At 40.4% G+C, this 23,963-nt stretch overlaps 1 protein-coding gene across 6 annotated transcripts in view; it reads right to left on the minus strand.

The window, feature by feature from the left end:
- Nucleotides 1–23,963, minus strand: part of FYN (FYN proto-oncogene, Src family tyrosine kinase) — a 153,643-nt gene extending 129,680 nt beyond the window's left edge. For 3 of the 6 annotated variants that reach the window (XM_054975571.1, XM_054975598.1, XM_054975546.1), the window contains exon 1: nt 23,491–23,962. The gene's annotated coding sequence lies outside the window, so the exon portion shown is untranslated. Of the gene's footprint in view, nt 1–23,490 lie in introns of all 6 variants that reach the window. The other 3 variants (XM_054975589.1, XM_054975554.1, XM_054975607.1) reach the window with 2 other exon arrangements.

Genomic DNA, 23,963 nt, shown 5'->3' on the forward strand with positions numbered 1-23,963 from the left:
TTCAAGACCACTGCATCTCAGACCAATGTAGCTGCAGGAGCACTTACTAATGGTGTCTGAATTAAAGATGCACTGCTAGAAAAATAGCACAACCTTTTAGCATTCCAGTGTTGAAATCTGAGGGGTGATGGAAGAGCCATTCCTCCTTGATCTCCACAAAATGATCTGAGAAGGAAAATGTGCAATCAATTCCTGTACATCTAGAGAACACCTTCCTGGCCCCTTTCAGAATTTTCTGAATCCCAGATTAAAGGACCTCGTCTGGAAGGATCTCAGAGCTCTAGTACTCATATTCCTTTGGCAATTAATTAACTAGGGAAGATCTTCCTGAGAAAACGGACACCTAGGCAAATCTTTTCCCTCAGTTTCCCCTTTTCCTTGTCTGAGAAACACTCTTAATCCTTGAAGGAGTGAGCTCCAACCTTTCAGCAGGATCATGTATACAAAGTAGCCAAGGCTCTGGACTGAGACACCTTTCTACCTGTCCTTTATGCCATAATTACCTTACTTCTCCCACTGGCCAGGCAAGACCTTGCCTCATGGCCATCACCTCTGCTCAAGCACAAATGCAGCAGCTTGTAAAAAACATTTTTAAAGCCAGCAGTGGGAGAGGGAGAGGCAACAGCTAGTAGAAAAAGACAGAAAGCTGGCCTCCGAGCACTACAAAGCAGAGCTTGTCAACTATCCCTTTACTCCTTGGTGAGGCAGGAAAGAAACTGCTGGAGGAGGAGGAAGAAGAGGAGTGGGTGTCTTCCACCAATGGAGACTGGAAGATGTGCTTTACCCCTGCCTATGTGAGAGGAATCACCCATTATCCTTCCTTCTCTTAGTGAGAAAAAGTATAAGCCAGCATCTAAAAGCATCTTTTACAAAACACAAACAACCTGGTAAAGAGATTCAATCTTGTATAAAACTCATCTAGAAATCAGTCACAATTCTGATTAAACCTGTTGTTTTTCTTATTAAGAACCACTGATATTTTTTCCTGTAATTATTAGACATATGCTATGATTCTAAGAATATAATTCACAAAACAGTTTTCTGCATACATTTTTTCTCCAGTACAAGTGCCCAGGCTACTGTGGGTGACTGGGATAGAAATTGCATCCGGGGGTCAAAAATGATTATACTATAATATAAAGCTTCTGGCAACGGCTGGTTGAGTCTTCAGAATAGAGGAATACTATCATTCACATGGTCTAGCTTAGCCTATGTCTGTACAGCAGAGACACGTACCCAATATTACTGATCTCCTCTTAGGCACTGTAAGAGAAACGGATGATGCGGGGGGAAATGGGATGTCCAGACTTTGTACTCTTTTCTCTCTTTGTTTACCTAACAGTCATCACATACCTACAGTCATCACATACAGCAGAAACACATGCTTCTTCCTTGTACCATTTAAACAATGGAATGAGAGAGGCGAGTGGTGGTTTGCATGTCTGCCTGAGTAAAGGGGGGGGATACTTTAGTGGAGGGAATAAGATGTGTTTAGATTGGTTTTTAATGTTTTAAATCAGTTGTGCTAATGTTGAATTAATCAAGCTGTTTTTGAGAGAGTCCTGAGATGCTCAGGAGAAAGGCAGGCATATAAATATTTTAAATAAATAAATACAAAGAAAACTCTGTGAACACAATAAAACTGTAGGTTGTTAAGGACAACTTACATGTTATGAATTTGGGTGACTTTAAAAATTCTTTTCCCTGTAAATGCTGGGAAAGCGACTTGAGCCCAAGGAACCTGACTCAGGTCTGGACCCAACTTTCCCAAATTCTTAACATATAATTTAGCCCTTAGGGAGAACCATTCTTTCTTTCTTTTTTTTAAATAAACTTTTTATTAACTTTAAAAACAACATACAATGCATAAACAGGAAAACAAATTACACAATATTAAAGTCAATTATAATACCAGAAAAAACAGATAGCTTATAATAAACTACCAATTTTCAAATATAATATTAACAAAGGAAAAAGAAAATTTGCTTAGAGAATTGCAATATACCTAAGCAGAGAAGGAGGTTTTTTACAGTTTGTATGAAACCTAACATATTGCTGAGAAACACCATGAGACAAACAATAAATGCTTTGGAGGGTGTATATCATTGGTTAATAAGTAGTCAAAGAAAGGGAGCCATTTTGTCATAAAATCAGTTTCTTTTGGAAAATGCTGAGATATATAAATAGAATCATAAACCTTCTCCTGGATATCATAGTCCCAGACTCTGGAAAACCAACTGTCAATAGATGGGATCTTGGGGGACTTTCAGTTAGCTGCCAAAAGGGATTTTCCAGCCATTAGGAGGTCATTAATTAATTCTTTCCTAATGCTTGGGATATCCATGTTGTCCCATTGATTTAGAAGAATTAGCTTAATATCAAAGGGTATTTCATAACCTGTTATTTCTTTTATAATCTTTAAAATCTCTATCCAATAGTTTTTAACTAGGGGACAATTCCACCAGCAATGATCGAAAGAACCTATCAAATTACATCTTTTCCAACAATAAGGTGACTGAGTTTGTGAAAATAATGAGAGTCTCTTTGGTGTTAAATAACATCTGTGGATAATTTTATAAGCCTGAATTCTGTTGTTTATTATGCGAGAATCTCTTATATTAGAAGACCAAATTTTTTCCCATTGGTCTGGGGGAATTACAGATCCACAATCGGTTTGCCAGTCTAGCTGATATTTCTGAGGTTTTAATTCAAAGGTATTAAGAAGCAAATTATAAAGTTTGGATATCAAACCTTTTTGCGTCCAATCTGTTTGATTTAAGAGCTGTTCAAATTCTGTCATAGGGTTACTAAGGATTTGTTTAATTCCAATTTGATACATCATGTGAGAAAGTTGAAGATAAGTAAACCATTGCATTTTTTGTTGTAATTTATGTTCTAAGTCTTGTTTACTTAAAAAACCTGTACTTGTGGATATATCAATTAAACGAGTTAAATTCTGTTGTTGCCAGAAAGACATAAAAGAATTAGATTGACCTGGGGGAAACCATGTTTGTCCTAAAAAGGATGAAAACCGGGATAATTTTGGCAAAATCTTTTTTTTGTATTGAGACCATATGCTCAGTATATCCACTAAAAAAGGATTATTTATCAATTTGCATAAATGATCATTTTTAACATTCAATATTAAATTCTGTATTACAAGAGGTGCATAATTAGGATGTATCATTGTAACCCAATTCAAAGAAGTTGGGGTTCGTAAAATCTGGACTACATTCAATAACCTGGTAGCTACTTGGTATGTGTTAAGGTCTGGGTAATTAAAAACCCCTTTCCCATATTTCAGTCGGAGTGTGGTAAAAGCAATTCTCTGTTTTTTATAGTTCCATAAAAATTTATTTAACAAACTTTGCCAATTTTTTATCGTTTTCTGCAGGATCTTGAGTGGAATTGCTCTCATAAGAAATAAAAGTTTTGGCAGAATAAATGTTTTAATTATATGATACCTTTCAAACCAAGAGAGGTTTAATTTGTTCCATTTGCCTAAGTTCAATTTTATTTGTTCTATAACTGCATTATGATTTAGTTTTAACAGTTGCTTCAAATCTGTAGAGATATTAATGCCCAAATATTTTATGTATTTAGAAACCCAGCGATAATTGAGGATTTTTTTTAGATGGGTAATTGAGTCTTTTTGAATATAGACCAGGAACAATTGAGATTTCATTTGGTTAATTGTTAACCCTGAAATATTACTGAATTTTGTTAGTGTCTCTTGTAGGGGAATAATCGATCTAATTGGATTTACCAAATAGAGCAATAGGTCATCAGCAAAGAGGCTTAATTTAAAGTTGTAAATTTTGGTGGTAATGCCTTGTATTTGGGTGTCATTCCTAACAGTCTCTGCTAAGGGTTCCATAGCCAAAATAAATAAAATGGGGGAAAGTGGGCAACCTTGTCTCGTACCTCTATGAATAGCAATTTTATTTGAAAAGAAACCACTGATTTTAATTTGAGCTGTATTTTGTGAGTAAATCGTGTCTATCATTCTTAGAAATTTATCACCAAAACACAATGTTTTAACACTGATTTAAGATATTGGATCTCAATGGAATCGAAAGCTTTTTCAATGTCGAGAGAAATAAAAGCAGACTCTATATTATTTGTTTGGCAGTATGAGATTAAGTTTAGAGTTTTGTAAATATTGTTAGTCAGATCTCTAGCCGGAATAAAACCAGATTGGTCCTGGTGAATATAGTGGGAAATGAATGAATTTATCCTTTTAGTTAGAACCATAGTGAAGATTTTATAATCTTGGTTTAAAAGGGATATGGGTCTATAAGACCCCGGGTTGGTGACATCTCTGCCCTGTTTTGGTATTACAGTAATTGAAGCATTTGTCCAAGAAGGAGGCATCTTACCACATTCTAAGACTTCATTACAAACTTCAGTTAAAGGTTTGCTTATAAGCATGATAAATTTTTTGTAATATTCTGATGGAAATCCATCAGGACCCGGCGATTTATTATTTGGCAATGATTTTATTGCGTCTGATATTTCCTGTTGAGTAATTGGGCTATCTAAAAGAGATTGATGCTTAGTGTCCAGTTTTTTTAAATTTGCTAGTGACAGGGAGAACCATTCTTAGTTTTCTCCTTGGAAAGAATTTTTCTATATGCAAGCACTTTCTTGCCATATGTGGAAACTTTTACACACAGACACATACATGCATCATGTCCCCCCTTTCAATCGAATACAGTACAGATCAGAAAAAATTGAATCTCACTCTTGCTGCAAACATTGGTCAGCACAGCAGCAGTAGCACACAGCCTTCTACTGAGCCCGAAGCTCCATAGACCGAGACAATTATTTCAGGGCAAACGGAACAATACTAACTTAAAAAAACTATAACCACCCTCAAACCAGAGGTTATTCTGCTCTAAGCACACACTGAAAATATGAGCTGTATAAATCAACAAACTCTCCTACCTCATGTAAAAGAGAACACACACCACACAGATATTGCTAGTGGGAGAAGCGTTTTCACTCACAATATTTATATGACTGTTTCTTGTTAGACTGAAAATGGACAGCCTCAAGAGGTGGGCACGAACCAAAATATGGACCAAAATTCATCATGAACCAGGCCAGTTCGTGGTTTGCATACCAGTGGTTTGTTAGAGCCCATTTCTGATGAACTGTCACGGCCGGTTTGTTTGGTTCGTTTTTTGGTTCGTCACTGCAGACTGCCTGGCACCGATCAATCCATTTCCTAGGCAATGGGGGAGATGGGCTTTCTGCTGCCCCGGAAGTGATGTTTTCATGAACTAAACAAATCGGTTTGCAAACTGGGGCAAGTTCATGAAAGTTTGTGGTTCATGAAATGCGATGAACCATGAACCGCACAGTTCAGTATTTTCCCGGTTCGTTCCCACCTCTAACAGCCTCCTTTACTTGCTTCAAGTAGTATTCTTTGGATATTCAATAACTGTTTATTAAAAGACCTAGTCATCCAAAGTGACTTGACTGAAATCCTAGGAAAAGTTACTCCAGTCTCCCACTGGTTTCAGCATGCTTAAACTGAAGTATCTCTGCATAGGACTCCATTGTTAGTTAGTTCTTATCCCTCCTTCAGCAGGCTTCTGATATCTATCCTTTTTGCACCCAGTGTTCTGTAGCAGTTAGTGTGTCAGGCTAGGATCTGGGAGACCCAGGTTAGCATACCTACTTGGCTATGCAAGCTCACTAGTTGACCTTGAGCCAGTTACACATTTTCATACTAACCTACCTCACAGGGTTGCTGTGAGGATAAAACGGAGGAGAGTAGAACAATGTATGTTACTTTGAGTTCCCATTGGGGAGAAAGGCAGGGTATAAATAATTTTTTTAAAAAAATCCTTTTTGCATCATTTCCTTTGGACAAAAATACAAATTAAATAATTAGCCCGTATGTGTGTGAAGCAAAAGAAAGGGAGAAAGGTATGAAGAGAAAGAAAGGAAAGGGAAATAGAAATGCCCACAGAGAATACTACTGAAACACAGTTTAATTTAGCAAAATACATCTTTTTTTAAATTCTACATTTATACATAGTTAAAATGTTATAATACACTGCTTATAGACAACCAGGTCATTCAACACTCCCATACAAAACTGAATTGCAATATTAAACTTATAGAAATATATTACAATAAAACAGTCTACAGTAAAAAATATAGAAATAAAAACAAAAATATACCAAAACCAGCAGACCTTAAAAAAAACCCTAGCTATGTCTGAATTTGTGGATTGACAGGTAATGTCAGGTGTTACATATGTAAATAGTTAAAATACTTTTTTAAAAAAATGTAGAGAGCATTTATTTATATCCTGCCTTATCCTAGGGGTTCAAAACAGGTAACAAAACGCCCACAAGCAAAAAAGGAAAATAAGAGAGTGATCCTAAGACCTGCCTCAGTGTGGCTTAGGATGGTAACTAAGCCCTACACCAGTGAATCAGGAAAATAAATGTATTTCAATTATACACTGGCACCAAAATGTAGGTTTTGTCTTCTTGTCAACAGCCCCCTCATGAGGATCTGAACCCATGGCTCATGTTTTCCAAAAAGGTGCATTTCCCAATATAAATGTGGGGGTTTAACAGGGCAGTTTGTGCTGAATGTTGGCTGTCCCCTTGCTGTTGGATGCTCTCTTGCTGTTACTCTAGCATCAGCCTTTTGCCCTGCAAACACTTCTTAGCTCCATCCAACTTCACCCTACAATGGCAGTCCTTGTGTGAGAGAGATCTTTGGCATTTGATCAGGGTTGTATCTGTCATGGAAACTGCAGAGAGGCATGTGGGAACTGTTGCTGAACTGGCCATGTTTCCTTTTCTACACACATGCACTTATCAAAAGGGAACATGTTTTAAGAGAGCAGCTGAACCCACAAATACAGATGTTCTTGGCATATGTTCACTCTAAGACTCATACTGATCATGCCACAGTTCTCCTTACAGTGTGTGCATGCGTGGAGTAACTGTATTCCCTTTGTTTCTTCTCGTTTCATGAGTGCTGCATGTACGCAGTGATGGGTTGATGTCGGAGGGGCACAGTCACATTAACACAGGCTTGAAGACTAGTTCCATCTCTACCTGTTATATTACCATATCATCCATGGTCGATGGTTTGTACAGGGTTGTTAAGAGCTCTGGTACAATTGCTATGGTCTCTAAACCTTCATAAGAGGTCTTTTTTGTACATTATTTGCAATTGTGGAACAGCACAGCACACCAACTAGCAGCACCAGCACTGCACTGATGTTAGGGATCTTAGGATAGACAGAACATTAGCATGTAGAAAAGACCATTCTCAAATAACTACCATGAATATTCAGTCATCATACATACTTCCACAAAGACATACCGCCATTCATCTGAGATGAATAGTCCAGTGGCCTTGTCACTGGACTCGGTTCTGCTATTCTTCTGCAGACCAACACAGCTACCTACCTGAAGCTGTCATTTCAGATTAAAGATATCTGAAATAAGTAAATTAGTTCTCCTGAAAATGGGCAGGGAGGATGTCCTCTAAACTTCTTCTGGTAAACTCTTTGATAAAATTTGTACATTGAAATTGCCCTAAAACAGGCAGGCATCCATCCATCCATCGTCTTTCTCCCCAATGGGGACTCAAAGCAGCTTACATCATTCTCCTCTCCTCCACCATCTCACAACAACCCTGTGAGGTAGGCTAAGATGAGGGTGTGACTGGCCCAAGGTTACCAGGCAAGCTTCCATGGTAGAGCAGGGATTCAAACCTGGTTCTTCCAGATCCTAAGCTGACACTCATACCACTACACTAGTCTGTGTGAGGGAATTGCGAAAAGGTGACTATACATCTGAGACACAGAGACATGGACCATCAGATACATGAGTTTGAGGACATGAAGGATTTGAAAACACCTTAAATCAAATCCAGAAACAGATAGGCAATTAATGAAAATATTTCATAACAGGCGTATTCTGGGCTGTTTCCACACAAGGACTTTTATCAGGCAGAACACAGCATGCCCCCACTTTACTGAGGAACTTACATATGAGAGTGTGCTCTTTCTAAGCATGACTCATGGGGCTTATGGAGCTTTCCCAGTTAAGCTGGAGCAAGGAAAAAAACCCTTTGCTCCAATTCGAAGAGGAAATAGTGCTATAACTGTGTGAAAGCTCTGGCTAAAGCCAATCCAGGGTGAGGGTAGAGCTTAGTGCCGCCTTCAAAATGTAAGTGGTAAGCTCCATTGTTCAGCTCTTTAAAGTGGCTTTTTTCTTTAACAGCTGAAAGGTGGCTCAGCAACAAAAATGTGTTTAATTTTCTCAGCAACAAAAATGCCATAAACCATTTTCTGCAGCTTTAAGTACACTATGAGAAGCACTATTATTGATTTCTTCACTTGGAAACTGGAAAGGAAAGAATACATTTGGAAGTTATTCCACAGATTGTTTAACCCAGTGGCCTTTCCAGACTCAGAACCTGGCTCTAGGTTTCCCAGTTGCCCACTGGGGGCAGGTGATCTCCCAAGGTTTGCCCCGCCCCCAGAAATCACCCACTACTGGCAGGCAAACCACGAAAGCATGTACTGAACGTGCTTTCAGCAGAGTGCGACAACATCACTTCTCAAAATGGCATCATTGAACCAGCTGCAGGCATGTTCTCAAGTTTTGCTGGGGCCAACTGGCCTAGAGCAAAGCACAGGAAATGATGTCACTTCCAGGAAGTGACATCATCTCACAAGTACCAGGAGAAGAAGACTCCTGGGAAGTCTAAGTTAAGTACTAGCGCCCCCCCCCATTGGGAGGGTATAGGGACCTGGCAACCATACCTGGCTCTAATCCCCAACCTGTAACGTACTATTAAATTCATCTTCTTATTTTTATTTATTTTTACCTCACCTGTCAGACTATGGAATCCCATTTATCTAGAGTTCGTCTCCCCCCTTCTGCAAGAAGCACAAGGTCTCTTGGTTTCAAAAGTTTATTGGAAGATTATGCTCAGGATACAGGGGTCCATGATCCAAAGACTTGAGACCCTTGGCTGAACCAAAGCTTTGTTGAGAATGACACATAAAATGAAAGTAACAACACTTCAAACACCCCTTCCCAGCCTCCCCCCTTAGAAGGCATGGGAAGGCGAGGACATCAAGGTCGGCCGGGCTGATAAGAATTCTTCGTTCTCATGGATACAGGCAGCCTGGGCAGCACCTGGGCCTGGAGGGAGAGAACTAAATAACTACAGATTATAACAGGAGAACATGGCGTAGCCTCGGCTTGAGAACTGACATTCTGACATCACCTTTCAAACGACATTTCCAAAGTGTCTATGATTTAAGCATCCATAGGTTATTAAGTGCTGTTTAATGATAAAAAGAAAAGACTTACAGTCTAGGTATCTATTTCTCTCTCCCTCTCCACCTAGAGAAAAGGAGAATATGGGAACAGCACTACTAGAGTGGTTGCACCAATTGTCCACAGTTTATCAGTTGAAAGCTTCCAGGCACCTATAAGATGGTAATCATTTCTGTCCAATTAAAGCCTGTTTTTATATTTCAGCCAAGGTGGAAATACATGGTCTGGATGCTTGACAGGCCTGATCAATTAAATTTATAGGTTACATAAAAACTCTCAACCAGATGGCTTAAGAGCAAAACCATCGATTAAAAATAATCTGCAACAAGTAAACAACAGCTAGTAACAAAGTTTTTTTAAAAAAACTTATTAAAAGCCACTAACCACAGCAGATAATTCTGAAGTAGGGTGGGGTGGGGTAGGCTTATACACGAACACAAATACAATTCCTGCATACACGAATCACACATACTCTACAAAATTAAGAAAAGTTTGATTGAACAGCAATAAGTCGTTTGAAGTTAAAGCACCACCACATACCAGGGCCATACCTTCCATGACCATGCACTTAACCTCTGGCAATGGGGCACACAGAGTTAGGCATCTGCACAAGAACTTAGGTAGGTTCACACGGTTAACAGTACTCAGTTCATTGACAGGATTTGCCTTCTATACAGCTATAGTGCAGTCCTAAATAGAATGATACTCTTTTAAGCCCACTGACTTGAATGGAATTAGAAGAATGTAACTCTGCTTAGGATTGCATTGTTAACCATCTATGGTCATTTATTTTAAATGTCAACTGTAATGCTTTACAAGTGCTGAATTTAACTCCACTATAACTTTGTGAGTCTTTGAATTTTTGCATATGCAAGTCCTAAGCATGCCTATTTAAAAGAGAGCTTGAGGGCAGAAACATGGACAGAAAAGTAATAATGCTGAAGGCTGGAAGCGGTAGTTGCAGGGAGGGCTGGAAGACTGACACTGCCTGCCAGAACCCAGCAAGAATGAAAAATTTGAAGGTGCCCACTTCTCCAGGGGTATATTATATTATTCTTCTCTTCTCCATTTTATTCTCACAACACAACCTACCTGTGAGGTAGGTTAGCCTGAGCATGTGTGAATGGCCTACAGTCATGCAGCAAGCAGAGTACAAATTTGAACCTGGATCGCCGAGATCCTAGTCTGACACTCTAACTGCTATCCTAGTGTGGAAAGCGCAAGAGGCTCACCTGTGTTGTAGCACTGTGATCATAAAGAGCAAGAAGATAAAATACACATTACTAAACTGATATTTAAAGCTAGTGCTGACTTGGCTGAGGGGTTGTAAGCAGAAAGATATGGAGAGAGTTCTCTAGGTTCCATAGGCTTAAGCAGGAGACAAACATTCCAGTCAGCAAACCAGAACCCACAGACCACTCCAAACCTCTTCATAGCTTCAGAAGCAATGTTTCCTTAGCCTCTTAGAAGAATCTCATCAGACACTGTCATTGAAGGAGACGAATAACACCTTCCAAGGGATGCCAGGGCCCGTTAGAGACTGCACAACCAAATCCAATGATTTTGAACTTGTGCATGGCAGGGTGGGAAGGAGAGTCCCATATTGAATCCGCATGAGATTTCTCTCTGTGCCACACACACAAGTTCAAAATTACTGACATTAGTTAGGCTGGATCCCACAACTTTTACAAGGAACATGGGCAGGCTGTAGTTGGTGGTTACCTCGTCTATCATCAGGGACTCCAAAAAAATTATCTTCATGATTTCTGGCAATGTCTGTTTAGTATTAATAAGAATACTTACTTTTGGAAAAGTTTAAATCAAATGCTTGGGCACAGCAAACCTGGTTGAGGCCTACACCAGCAATGGACAAGGAGGGCTGCTGGGGTTACACATAAAAGCTTTGCCACAGAAAAAACTGAACAAAGAAATTTTCTTGTACTTTTCTTCCTGTGCTCCTTAATGGCTTTGCTGAAGGCTAGAGAAGAATGGAACAAATGCAAAAGGCTCATTCTTCATTGCCTGGCTTGCTTTGTGAAATACCCAAACCCAACCAGTTCATTTAAAAAAATAACTGTGCTCATTCTCGTATATGAAGCACCCCATACAGTAAAGGAATAATGCCAACTAGCGTAATTCTTATCATTTTATGATCCCATGAACAACAAGAATCCATTTCCTACAAACTCATAAAGCAGCAGCTCAAATCTAACTCATCCTAGCACATTTCAGTGCAACCCTAAGTTTGTTTACTCAGAAGTGCCATTTTATTTAATGGGTCTTACTCCCATGTAGGTGCTCCTAGAATTGCAGCCTTTGTGTCTGCTTTAAATCAGTGTAGCTGTTAAGAGACAAAAAGGATTTTGTTTTGTTTTCTGTCTCAAATTTTGTGAACCATCACATATTTAATATACCATAGAAACAGGGTGCCAAAATGAAGGTAAAACTAGAAATCCATTGCTATACACTCTGCCCCCTCATTTGAATGCCACAGTAGACATTCCAAAATAAACTCAGAAATAAGTCTGTGGTTTTTACTGTTCAGCCTGTGAAGATTTAGCATGTTTCCCCTTATGTTCTATTAAACTATACAATTTCTTCCTTTCATTTTGACATTTGAGCTCAGATGTTAGAAAAAGTCCACTCCAGGTTTCAGTTTGCCATGCCAGTAAGAACAGCTTAAAATGATCAAAACCAGCAACACTAGAGTAGTTGTTGAACAACTGTTGTTCTATAGTTCTTCACATTCATAAATGCCACTGGTGGTTAATTCTCTTCCTTCGCACAGGAGACCTTTCCAAACATACTGTCTTTCCATCTACCTGTCTTTTGTTCCAAACTGAAACCTTACAAGTACCCAAAATACAATGCCTTTTCAACACATACTTATTACAAAAAGAGGACAACAGCCTACATAGCTAGGAAACAGACCAGACACTTGACACTGGCTAGTCCTGTGCTCTGGCCTCAGAGGATGACCAGTTCTACAAAAGGAATTACTGCATTTTTGTTCAAAATGTGTCCACAGTCATAAAATGAAACAAATGACACTGTATTTGAATCTGAATAGCCTTTTAGGAAACATTTTAAAAATCACTTAAAGTAAATATATTAGAAGAATGTTTTACATGCTACATAATGACACATCTATATTGCAACACAAATGTATTTATTCAAAACATTTATATGCTGCATTTCTACCCAAAGGAGGTCCCCATGGTGGTGAATATTAAAGCATTAAAAATGTAAAGCATTTTTAGAATGAAATTTAAAACTTCTAAAGTAGTATAAAAACAATTCAATAAACACACACACAAGGATACAACACAAAGAACAGAGAGGAGGCCTAATAACAGTTAACAACAGTAACAAATATATGGAAAGTCAGTATTTGCAGAATTCTACATATTTGGCAACATTATTAAGGACTAGAGTCCAGCTATCTAGCTTAATTAAGCTTCTTCTTGGAAGTATTTAGGCCAAACTGTTAAAGTTATTAGCATGGTTTTACAGTCTCATATTTTCCTTGTTAAAAGGATGCAACTTAGAAATTCTTAAGAATTAACATATAGCTGAATGGAAGATCAGATGTAACACAGAAATCCTTCAAGGTTACTAGTTTAAAGTTATCCAACCAGCAGCTGTGGCAAACTGCTGGCATATACACTGGCTCTTTGGTCTCTTCCAAGAGAACAACTACAAGAGTTTCAGCCAGTACTTGCCTGGCTGGTTTCCACAGAACAACGTAACATAATTTGTATCCATAACAGCAGCACAGAGGCCCAGGATTGACGGACTGCACACAGTCACAGTAGTTCTCCATCAGGATTAGTAAAAGTGGATATGCGCTATTCAAAGCATATGGTTCACCCCAAAATATTACTCATGGAAATTTTCCTCATGGAAATTTTAATCAGTGTTTGTTTGTTTGTTTGTTTGGGGAGGTGTTAACCATTTGCTGCAGCTTTCATACAACAAATGCTAATCTTAGTAATATGTCACCAGCCTGTAAGAAAAATAATCTTTTCTTTTTTTACATCTGCATTCACATATAGCCACTTCTGCCAGCAATTGTGTATATGAGTTTGTTTCTCCTGTGTAAAGGAAAGTTCTAGTTAATGCCACTCAACCATATCATTTCCCTTGTTCCTTTCATTAAGTAAACTCATCACCTCCTGATTAAAGATTATTAAAATAAATTTACTATTTTTATAAATATTTTCAACCACAAGGTAGTCAAGGGAAGGTTTTCCTACTGATGGCAAAATCAGAGCCTTTCCAGTTCAGTAGCTCTCTGACATAGCTGGCCACAGGATCCCAGAGTACATATGAGGCTATTTACCACAATTTCTATTAAAAAATACTGAGGAAAAAAGCTTGAATCAGGAAGGTAAAAAAGGAGACTATTAATACAATAAGGAAAACAAATATTGACATTGAGGCTGGGCTGTAAGGAGGGCAAGAATATAGAAAGCAGAAGATAATATAGTTACCAACTTTGTACTTAGGTCCATCTATTGAAAACCAAAGTGCCTCTAAGCATCTGCAGCATGGCTTTACATTCTGAAAATACGCATTTGTAAACAACCATTCCTATCTACTTTTGAAATAGGGTACAAGCATTTAACCATCTTACGTTTTAAATCCTATGAATAAATAACTGAAAAGTGGAAGCCCTTGCCTCCTAGTTAGATATGCATCTCTTGAAAACCGTGTATCCTTTTATATAGATTTCAGAGTACACGTTTTAAAATGTGGAGAAGAGGAGAACAATGCAATCCACTTCTAGTTTCCATTAGACAGAAAAAAGAGGCATGAATGAAGTAAATAATATGTACTTGAAAGGCAGAATATAAACAATATGCAGTAGTTTATATGTCTTCATGTTTGTATATATTAACTGACTTCTACTCCACTGTAGAAGTCCAGTATTAGTTTCTAAACTACAGAAACAATTTCAGTAAAAAAGGATGTTAAATTATATTTGAAGAATCCATAGTTAGTAATAATCATATAAAATTTTCTGAATATCAAAATGATTAGACACAATCTTCAACTAAAGTACTGAAAATAACCTGGAATTGGATCTTGTCCATTTAGATCATTCTGAATCTACAAGTGGGGGAACTGTAAGGATTTGTAGGGAACATCTTATTTCCCCTCCTCCACTATTCCCTCGTTCCCTTCCCTAAAAGCCTGTCCCCTTTTTCCTGCTTCTCTTCTTCCCACCTACCTGCTAACCTACCTTTATCAGCCCCCTGTCTTCAGCTTTCCTTCTATCCTTACCCCTTACCAGGGAAAACAATAGCCCACTTGTGCAGCCTGCCAGTTCCTGTGCCTCAGAAGGGTTAGGTGCTGCCTTACTGATTCTACACAGGGCTTGGGTGGGCTCTGCTGGGCTCTATGTGACTCATCTTGGCCAGCATGTAGCTCATGTGGGCTAAGCTGGTGTCACCTCTTCCCTCATCTCAAGTGGGGCCCAGGTAGGGTGAGGCGCACATCTTGTGCAGGGTGCTGTCTCCTCCACCATGCTTCATGCAGGGCTTGGGTACTGCCTTCTCCACCTTGCAAAGGACTCAGATGAACTGGACTAAGTTATTCTGTCACAGGACTGGCCTGGCCCAGAGATGTGTGTGTAGGGTTGCCAGCTCCAAGTTGGGAAATTCCTGGAGATTTGGGGTGTGAAACCCAGAGAAACATGGAGAAAGCGAGGTTTGGGAGGGAAAGGATCTTGGCATGGCATAATTCCATAGAGTCCAGCCCCAAAAGTAGCCATTTTCTCCAGGTGAACTGATCTTTGTGGCTTGGAGACCAGTTGAAATTCCAGAAGATCTCCCGCCACTACCTGGAGTCTGACTAACAAGCAAGGCTAATCCCGGTACAAGTAAACAACACCGAAGTGGGGCAGTCCCACCTGGGAAGAAAGATACTTAACAAATTGGCTTATAAACAAATGTCAATTACTCACACGATGTTCAAAATTTGGTCAAATTCAATACAAGCATGTTTAATACATATATGAGAGCCGTTCATGTGAATAATCTCTTACAACCAGTTCTATAGAAAACAACTCCCTGCAGGGAGAAAACTCTGGGACAATGTTCAAGTCAGAGGTAAGTATGGTCAATTTCTCTCATTAACAAGAGTCTTCTTTCATTTCTTGTTGCAGTTGACTCGGTGGACCAGTGAAGACCTGAACAACGAGCCCAAACTGCAGCCCTGAGGACTTCCTCAGAGGCTTAAAAGTGGTCCTCCATACTAGATGTTATTTATTCATGCGATCTGGAAAGTGATGCTGGCACAAGGACGTTCCATGTGACGAAATCTGCGTGCATGATAGCTGGCCCCAGTTTGGGCTCATTGTTCAGGTCTTCACCGGTCTGCCGAGTCAACTGCAACAAGAAATGAAAGAAGACACTTGTTAATGAGAGAAATTGACCATACTTACCTCTGACTTGAACTTTGTCCCAGAGTTTTCTCCCTGCCGGGAGTTGTTTTCTATAGAACTGGTTGTAAGAGATTATTCACATGAACTGCTCTCATGCACGTATTAAACCTGCTTGTATTGAATTTGACCAAATTTTGAATGTCGTGTGAGTAACTGACATTTGTTTATAAGCCAATTTGTTAAGTATCTTTCTTCCCTGGTGGGACTGCCCCACTTCGGTGTTGTTTACTACCTGGAGGCTGGCAACCCTGTGTGTGCGCGTGGAGGGGAGGCCATCATAACATTGGGAACTGTTCTGGTGATCTTACTAACTAGTCCACCCTGCCTGTGAAGTAAATTTGGCTGACTGGCCCAATGTTACCCAGTGAGTTTCCACTGCAAAACAGGGATTCAAGATCTTAAACTGAAACTCTAACCACCACAGTGCACTGGCTTTTGTGGAGTGGCTGTTATTGAAAAGTAGCAAGAAGCCAGGCCTAGTTGCCATGCAAATTGGCTGGTTGTAAGTTGCCTGGTGGTTGCTGCTGGGCCTCACCAAGATGAATCCTTCCTCAAAGGCCAAAACAGTCCTGCCAAGGGCCCGGTTTCCTCCCCATGCCTTTTAGTGACAGAAACCAAGTCTAGCAAAACTACTGAGGTTGCTCAGCAATAGCCACCAAGGGCATCCAGTCCTTAAAGCTACTGGCACCCCTTTTATCGTTTTGGGTTTTTTAACACCCACCAATGTATTTATTTACTTATTTTAGATTTTTTAGGTTTGGAGAAAGATCTGTCTTGTCTGGTCACAGCTCCCATCTCTGTATCTTCAAATGTGGCCAGGCTGAGAATTAGATATATTGCTGGCTCATAATAAACACATGGCCTCTAAGCCCATAGTTGGGGGGGATTGCCATCCTCTGTCCTAGATCTTCTCACATCATTCTCCAATGGTTCTACACATTCTCCAAACTAGATTTGATGGACTGCCTAGATGGAATATCACAAATGTAAGTACAAAGAAGGCTATAAAAAATGGGTTAGTTGATGTGACAAAAAGAAAACGAAAGTATCAATACCTTTAAGACCAGAAACTGCAACACAGATTTCATGTATTTGAGATATATACTCTCCTAAAGAAAGTAATTTTATATGACTTGGATGTTAAACAAGCAGAGTAAGCCTCCCCTCAAAAGAAGTATTTTATGTTGCTTATTCTGAAAGCAGTGAGACGTGTGAGGTCATCTATCAGAATAATGGCTGCAAAACAGAATGATGGTCGCCATCTTGGTGCCATATTAATAAACCCAAGACTCTCTAAAGCCATTACTCAACAAAATAAGGGGAAGAGAGAGCTAAAAGTATAGGCTTGGAAGAAAGAAGAGATATCAGATGTCTTTTGGTTTGCTTCGCTGCCAGAAAATTGGCAAGGAAATTCATGAAGTCACTTTTTGCTGGAAGGACAGAGTGGTATTGGCAGCAGTAGTGCTGCCAAGTGTTTTACAACAGATATTAAAGAGCAGAGCAGAATGAAAATTCTCCAAGAATGATAGTTTTAGACAGAATACCAAAGCCCTAGTATATACACACTGATTACCCATCAATGGATTCGTGTTGATTACCACAGAATCTAGTTGCTAGGGGCCAATGATTCTTCACTTCTATTCAAGGTGAGCAAACATCCACCCACAGATCAACTCCCTAATCCAGACCACAGCAGAAAGAGAACATATAGAAGCAAGTTATCTCTGAAAGGAATTGCTTCCATGAACAAATCCCATTAATTGTGTCATGGGTGTGTGTGTGGATTTATGGAGTATAATTTTATATCATCTAGTATCCTTGAGCCTGGATTCCAAAGAAGCAATACAGTCCCACCTGAGTATGGGTGGAAAAATTTTCTCCTGCTGGAAGATTTCCATATCTCATAGGGTGTTTTTCTGCACAACCCCAAACTTTGGGGAGAAATTCAAGAATGTATGAGGGGGCTGAAAAGGGAAGCTGACGCTCCTTCATTTATATGGAACACCATGCCTAGTGGAAGTTTCTAATGTCACAGAAAATTCAGAAACCAACATAAATTTCCCTAGGAAACTCAGCATCATTTTATTCCTATCATGTAGCCATGTCACTCCAGCAGAACACCTATTGGTGCACTGCAGAGAAAACAGAGACTGGAAAAACATGCTGCTTTGTTTGGTGATGAAAGCAGAACCAGGCACTCAAATTCTAGAAAAGGAACATATAGGCACTGTAATTTGTTGACATTCTGCAGCTTCTTCAGAAGAACATTACACTTGAAGAGAGCTAGTGTGCTGTAGCGGCTAGAGTGATGGATTAGGATCTTGGAAACCAAGGTTTGATTCTCCATTCTGCTGTGGAAGTTCACTGGGTGACCTTGGGCCCGTCACATACTCTTAGCTTAACACACCACACAGTGTTGTTGTGGCGGGGGGGGGGGATGGAGGAGAGGATAACTGTAAACAGTTTTGAGTTATCATTGAGGATATACACAATAAAATTCTCACATAATTTTTTCACTTGGGCACAGATTTGCCAATACATTGTGTTAGATAAGAATGGCTGACAAATGGCATTTTCCACAGTGCAATATATGAAAACTTGGATCAGTTCTTTTCTAGTGCTGCTTCTGTATATTTCATGAGAAGAGCAGTGATTTAAACATATATTGTTTCCACACGGATGTTTTGCCCTGCCTTGGCATCCTTACAGCAGCATTGTTTTGGAAGCATTCACATGAAGTTGCCCTCTATGCATCCCACTTCTGTTTCCCTCACTTTGTTGTGATCTTAACCAAACCTGGCTTGGTATATTTTTAGAAAGATCACAACCAAAGAACCTTTCGAAATCATGTGGATAGGAAAGTGTGCATTTTTGCAGGACCCACCCACATCAGCACTGTTTTTCTTGCCCTAGCTCCTTGCAGCTGCCATTTCCACCCTCACCATGGAAGAACTTAAAAAATGGGTAATTGACATCACTATAGTGCACTAACATTATCAATGTATTGCTACAATCCTCTAGTTTCCAGCTGTTTTAAAAAGTGCCTATCCCTTGCATTGCTGAATTATAAAGGGAAAATGTACAGCCTGCACATTTTCTCTTATAACTCTGCAATGAAAAGTGCTAGAGAATTTTTTAATAGAGGAACTTGGAAACTAGTACATTGTTGCACTAGATTGTAATAACACTATAGCAATCTAGCCGTTTCTGGTTTTCTTAAAAAAAATGCCCTCCAGTGAAGTGCGAGGAAATGGTGGCTACAGATGGCTAATTCAGGGAAAGTGCAGGGAAAACTGCTGCGTATTTTCTGTTGCCATTGTGAATGTTTATAAACCTCTATCATGTCTCCCCTCAGTCATCTTTTTTCTAAACTGAAAAGTACCAAACTATTTAGCTTTTTCATAGGAACCCTTTCATCATCTTGGTTTCCCTCTTCTGTACTTTTCCAGCACTACTATGTCCATTTTGAGATATGGTAATCAGAAATGTACACAGCACTCCAAAGGAGACTTCAACATAGACATACAGAGACATTAGCAATACTGGCCATTTTCAACTTCTCTCTTAATAATCTATAACTGGAACCAGAACCTGCATCAACATCATGCTTTTGGAAAGTGAGCTCCATGCACGGGGCCTCGGGTCTAGTGTACACGTAGCCCCTGACACAGACAATAACAAAAAATCCATGTAAACTAATCCAACCTAAACTACCCCCAAGATTCAAAAGCATACGGGGAAGTTTGGATCGAGGCGGGTCGGCGCTGCTGGTGTTATTGGATCTTACCACAGCGTTCGACACAGTTGACTATGAGAGCGGACTCATATACAATTGTTCTGCTGTGCAAAACATCACAGGAAATAACTACTAATTTTTAAAAAGTTCTAAAAGAGTTCAAACAGTGATAGTTAAAATATCCCTTTTACTACTCAAAGGGAAAAATCTTATTTATTTATTTTATTATTTATTTATGTCATTTATAGTCCGCCTTTCTCACTGAGACTCAAAATGGATTACACAGTATGAGATTAGTACAATCAGTATCAAGTACATTTCAATACAGTATCAAGGCCATTTCCATAAACAATGCCATAGGGTAAACAGATACAAGTTTAAAAGACACAGTATTAGCAAGAATCCAGTACAGTGTAGTAAAAACATTGAAGCAGAACATAATCAATTCTAGGACTAACATTAGACAACACTGATGGTACATAAGAGTACCTATTTAAAGCAGCAGATAATATGTAAGGCAATATAGTGATGAAGTCTATGGTCCCTAACTCATTAGTGAAGCATCTGAGACCCCATCCCTATGATACAGCCCTCTCATTTGAGTAAAAAGCCTTTTTGAATAGTTCAGTTTTGCATCGTTTATGAAAAGCAGGAGAGTGGGGGCTCTTCTGACTTCCTCAGGCAGGTCATTCCACAGGACAGGGGCCACTGCAGAGAAAGCCCGTGTACAGGCTGCTGCTTTCACCCGGGTGCAGCCTGGCACCTGCAGGAGACCCTGTTCAGATGACCAAGCTCATTATCATTATCAAAATGTTCCAAAAAATACATTATATGAATTATAGCCTGAAAGACAGAATTTGTTCAGATGATATAAATCATCCACTAGGAGTTAATATTATAATGCCAAATTCTAAACATGGCTATTTTACAGCTCAGCAGCTGTACTGTATCCAAAAAGTATACACAGGAAAGGCATTCAAAAACATTTATTCTGAGGATACCGAGAACTTGAATCTAGGTTCTGCTATACAAAAAGCAATAGATCACTGAATCATGCTTAAGATTCCTAACACTGATATAATACTTTCACCTTGAACTCTTCTTGAAGAAAGGTAAGAAAAAATGCTGTAAACAAGTAAACACACACAAATGTGCCCCCCCCCCGCCCCCCATTCCAGCCCTGGAAGCCAGCCTTGCCCTTTGCACTTAGATAGTAGTAGCCGTCATTAACAATACTACTATGGCAGAGAAGAAAAGGTATTACATGATACAAAAGCACAGCAAAGATGTGTATGTGTGTTCTGGAAGCAGAATTGCTTCAGTGCTTTGTGTGTGCAATAAATAAGTACCCTGGGGTGGGGCTCCTGAAGATAAAATTCAAGAAACGACATGTCAGTTTAACTCAAAAGCTTTCAAAACTCTACTTGGTCTGAATAAAATTAATGATAATTTGCTTTATGTTCCTAATTCTTTACCATATTTTAAACATCTACTAATTACTGCTAATAGTCTGGTATATCTATCTAACGACAAAGTTGAATGGGCCTAATCCTGTCAAACACTTGCACTCTTAGGCCTAAACTACATGTGATGCCAGCAGACCCATGTTTTAATCCCAAGTGTGCCTTGGTTAATGTGTAAAGTAAGTGCATGCCTGGGGAGAGGGGATAAGTCTATTTTAATGACTAAAAGTGTCACATGAGTGAGGAGTGCTGAAAACTCCTTGTCAACTATGCACACTTCTGACATAGTACCTGGCTGGTGATGGGGTCAGTAAGACTTTTCAAAGTAAGTAGTGTGCATGTGCAAGTTTAGCATACCCTCAACCACATGACCTTTTCTCTCTTAAAAATCAGATGCTCAGGAGATTTTAAAGATGTGGGTCTTCCACTGCCATGTGTAGTTTGGGCCTTGAAATTCACTTTAAGTATAAAACCGACTAAAATCCTGAAAAAATTGTATAACAATTTGGACAGGAGGACGTTTGTTTTTAATTGTTAGCAGAATGGTTACTAAAATTGTTTAAGAGACCAACAAATTGACACACAACTGCTTAGATAGCAGGAGGAAGGGTGCAGAGTAGAGGATGTCTACAGGCAGGAAAGTGGCATGCCTTTCCAGGTGGAATTTTCAGTCTATGTGCATGCCCTGTCTCTACATCTGAGGACCGGAATGGATCAGTGATTTAAGGGGGAAGAGGAGACAAAAAGCTGTGCACATCTTTGTCCTTCAAACACAGTATTTTTTTTAAAAATCCCTCATTTTCCTCTATCATATCTTCTGGATAGGCAACCTACAGTATTTTCTACTTTAAAATGAGAGTTTGCTCTTTCCCTCCATCTAAAATTCTAGGATCTACAGTGTTTAAAGGCAAGAATACAAAAGAAGCCAAAGTTAATGTTTAAAAAAAGAAGTGGGTTAAATGTATACTGTTACTTTACAGATACAAGTCTGATGTGCAGTGGTCAGTTTCTTTCCCTAGTCTAAACTGCCTGAAAAGGGACTCAGTGGGCTCTTCTGTAAAAGAAGCAGCCCTAGAAAAAAGAGACAAAAATTAAACTGCAGTGTTAGGGGAAAGAAAAGGTTCTCTTTCAGAACCTCACTACCCTTGGGCATTTTGTGCCTCCTTTCTTCACTGAAAACCCTCTTTGTCACTCACACAAACCCTGCAAGATTTATCTATAAGGGAGGGAAGAGCCATTTTATTTATTATTCCTTCCACTCCCCCTTTTTGCAGTTAAGTTGCACCAAATAAAGCCTGGGGTTGAATCTCAGTGGCTCCCCCTCCCCATCTCTTTAAGCTATAAAATCTCAAATCTCTATGCAAGTTAAGGAGGGTGGAGACCTGAACAAATTTCAACATTTTCCAAAGGGCCCAAAAGGAAGGAAAGGCAGCATGCATGCGTGGAAAACCCAGCTGTATAGCAGGACTATCAATTATTAAAGGATTACATCATCCCACTCATTATCACACTCTTCAACATTCAACATGCTAACAGAACAGTATCTAATTGATCCTCTCAACACACAATGTGCCGTCACAACCAGGAGTCTTCAAATGTAATTTTAGGGAGGCTTCCCTTCTTTTAAAGAAACATCTTGTAGTCCAGACTCTCTCAGCATCACAGAAACTAACAAGCAACAGCCCTCTTTTCAGAAAGCCCCGAGCTCCATAATACTCTATGAATCAAAGTCACCATCCGCAAAGCATCATGTATTTGAAGACTGTATCATATGACAACACTAGTCACCATCATTGTCACCAGCAGGGTCACAACAAGGACCAATTCCCCGAAGAGTCAGCCTCTCACCACATCTGTAACCATGCATCTGCTTTAATGGCACAACTTAGGTAGTTTTGCGAAGACACCCTACCCTCCTACACACACACTAACACGCAACATCCCATAAGCCTAAACCACAAAACCCTTCTAAATTCAAAGCCTCTTGCTAAGAGGATATCATGGGACTCCCTCCAGCAGAAGAACTCCAGCCAAATCCCCCCAGACCTCACACGAACGGCATACGCAGACAGCAGGCTACTGCCACTACATCGCCGGGCGCGTATGCATTTAACGTACACTGTTCTTTGGAACGTGGGTCATTCTCTGGTTCTTCTCCCACCCCGCCCCCCCCTCATGTTTAACGACATTATGGCACTTCAGATACAAGCAAGGCAAGCTTGGTCCCGCCCTCCCCTTCCAAATTTACCACCCACCCCCCGAATTATTATCCCGCCCGCCCGCGTTTCTACCCGCTGCCACCCCCTTGGGTCGTTTCCAGCTCTCATTCGCAAGGCGCACGTTACACGCAGCGGGCCTGAATGAAGAAAGCCTTGTGGCAACACAATCGCCCCGGCGCCACTTCGGCAAGAGCAGCGCGCACACACAAAGCGGGCGGGGGCGAAACCGCCCAGCGTACAAAAGCCGGTGCACGAGGCAGGGGCTGCCGCGGAGGCGCGTTCTGGTCCTTACCTGAAGTGCGGCAGGACTGCGGGGTCTGCAGAGCCACCTTCGCGCGGACGAGCCCCCGCCCCTCGCGCTCGCTCTCTGCGGGGTCCTGAGGGCGGCGGTCCCAGCGCTTCTCCAGGGCGCGCTCCGAATGATCCCTCGCCCTCTGCCTGCTCCCAGCCAAGCCCTAGGATTACTAGACAAGGACCGAAATAAGGACGGGGGAGGGAGCGGGGAGGCAGACGACAAGCCCCCGCCTTGGCAGCTGCAGGGCGCCAAGACCAGCAAGGAAGGGGGCGGCAGCTTTGTCTGGAGCACGGCTGCCCGAAGGAAGAGGGACTCGCGCGACGGGGCTCGGTTTCCGCCTCTCCCTTCAGCTCCGAGAAAAACCGCCTCAGTCTGTCTCCTCCCCTCCCATCAGCACGGCCGCCGCCGCCCAGGCTCCTAACAGATGGCGCAACCGCAGCATCGCTCCTCCTGGCCACTCGCGCGGATGG

This window comes from Eublepharis macularius, chromosome 1, assembly GCF_028583425.1.
Source record: "Eublepharis macularius isolate TG4126 chromosome 1, MPM_Emac_v1.0, whole genome shotgun sequence".
Lineage (NCBI taxonomy): Eukaryota > Metazoa > Chordata > Lepidosauria > Squamata > Eublepharidae > Eublepharis > Eublepharis macularius.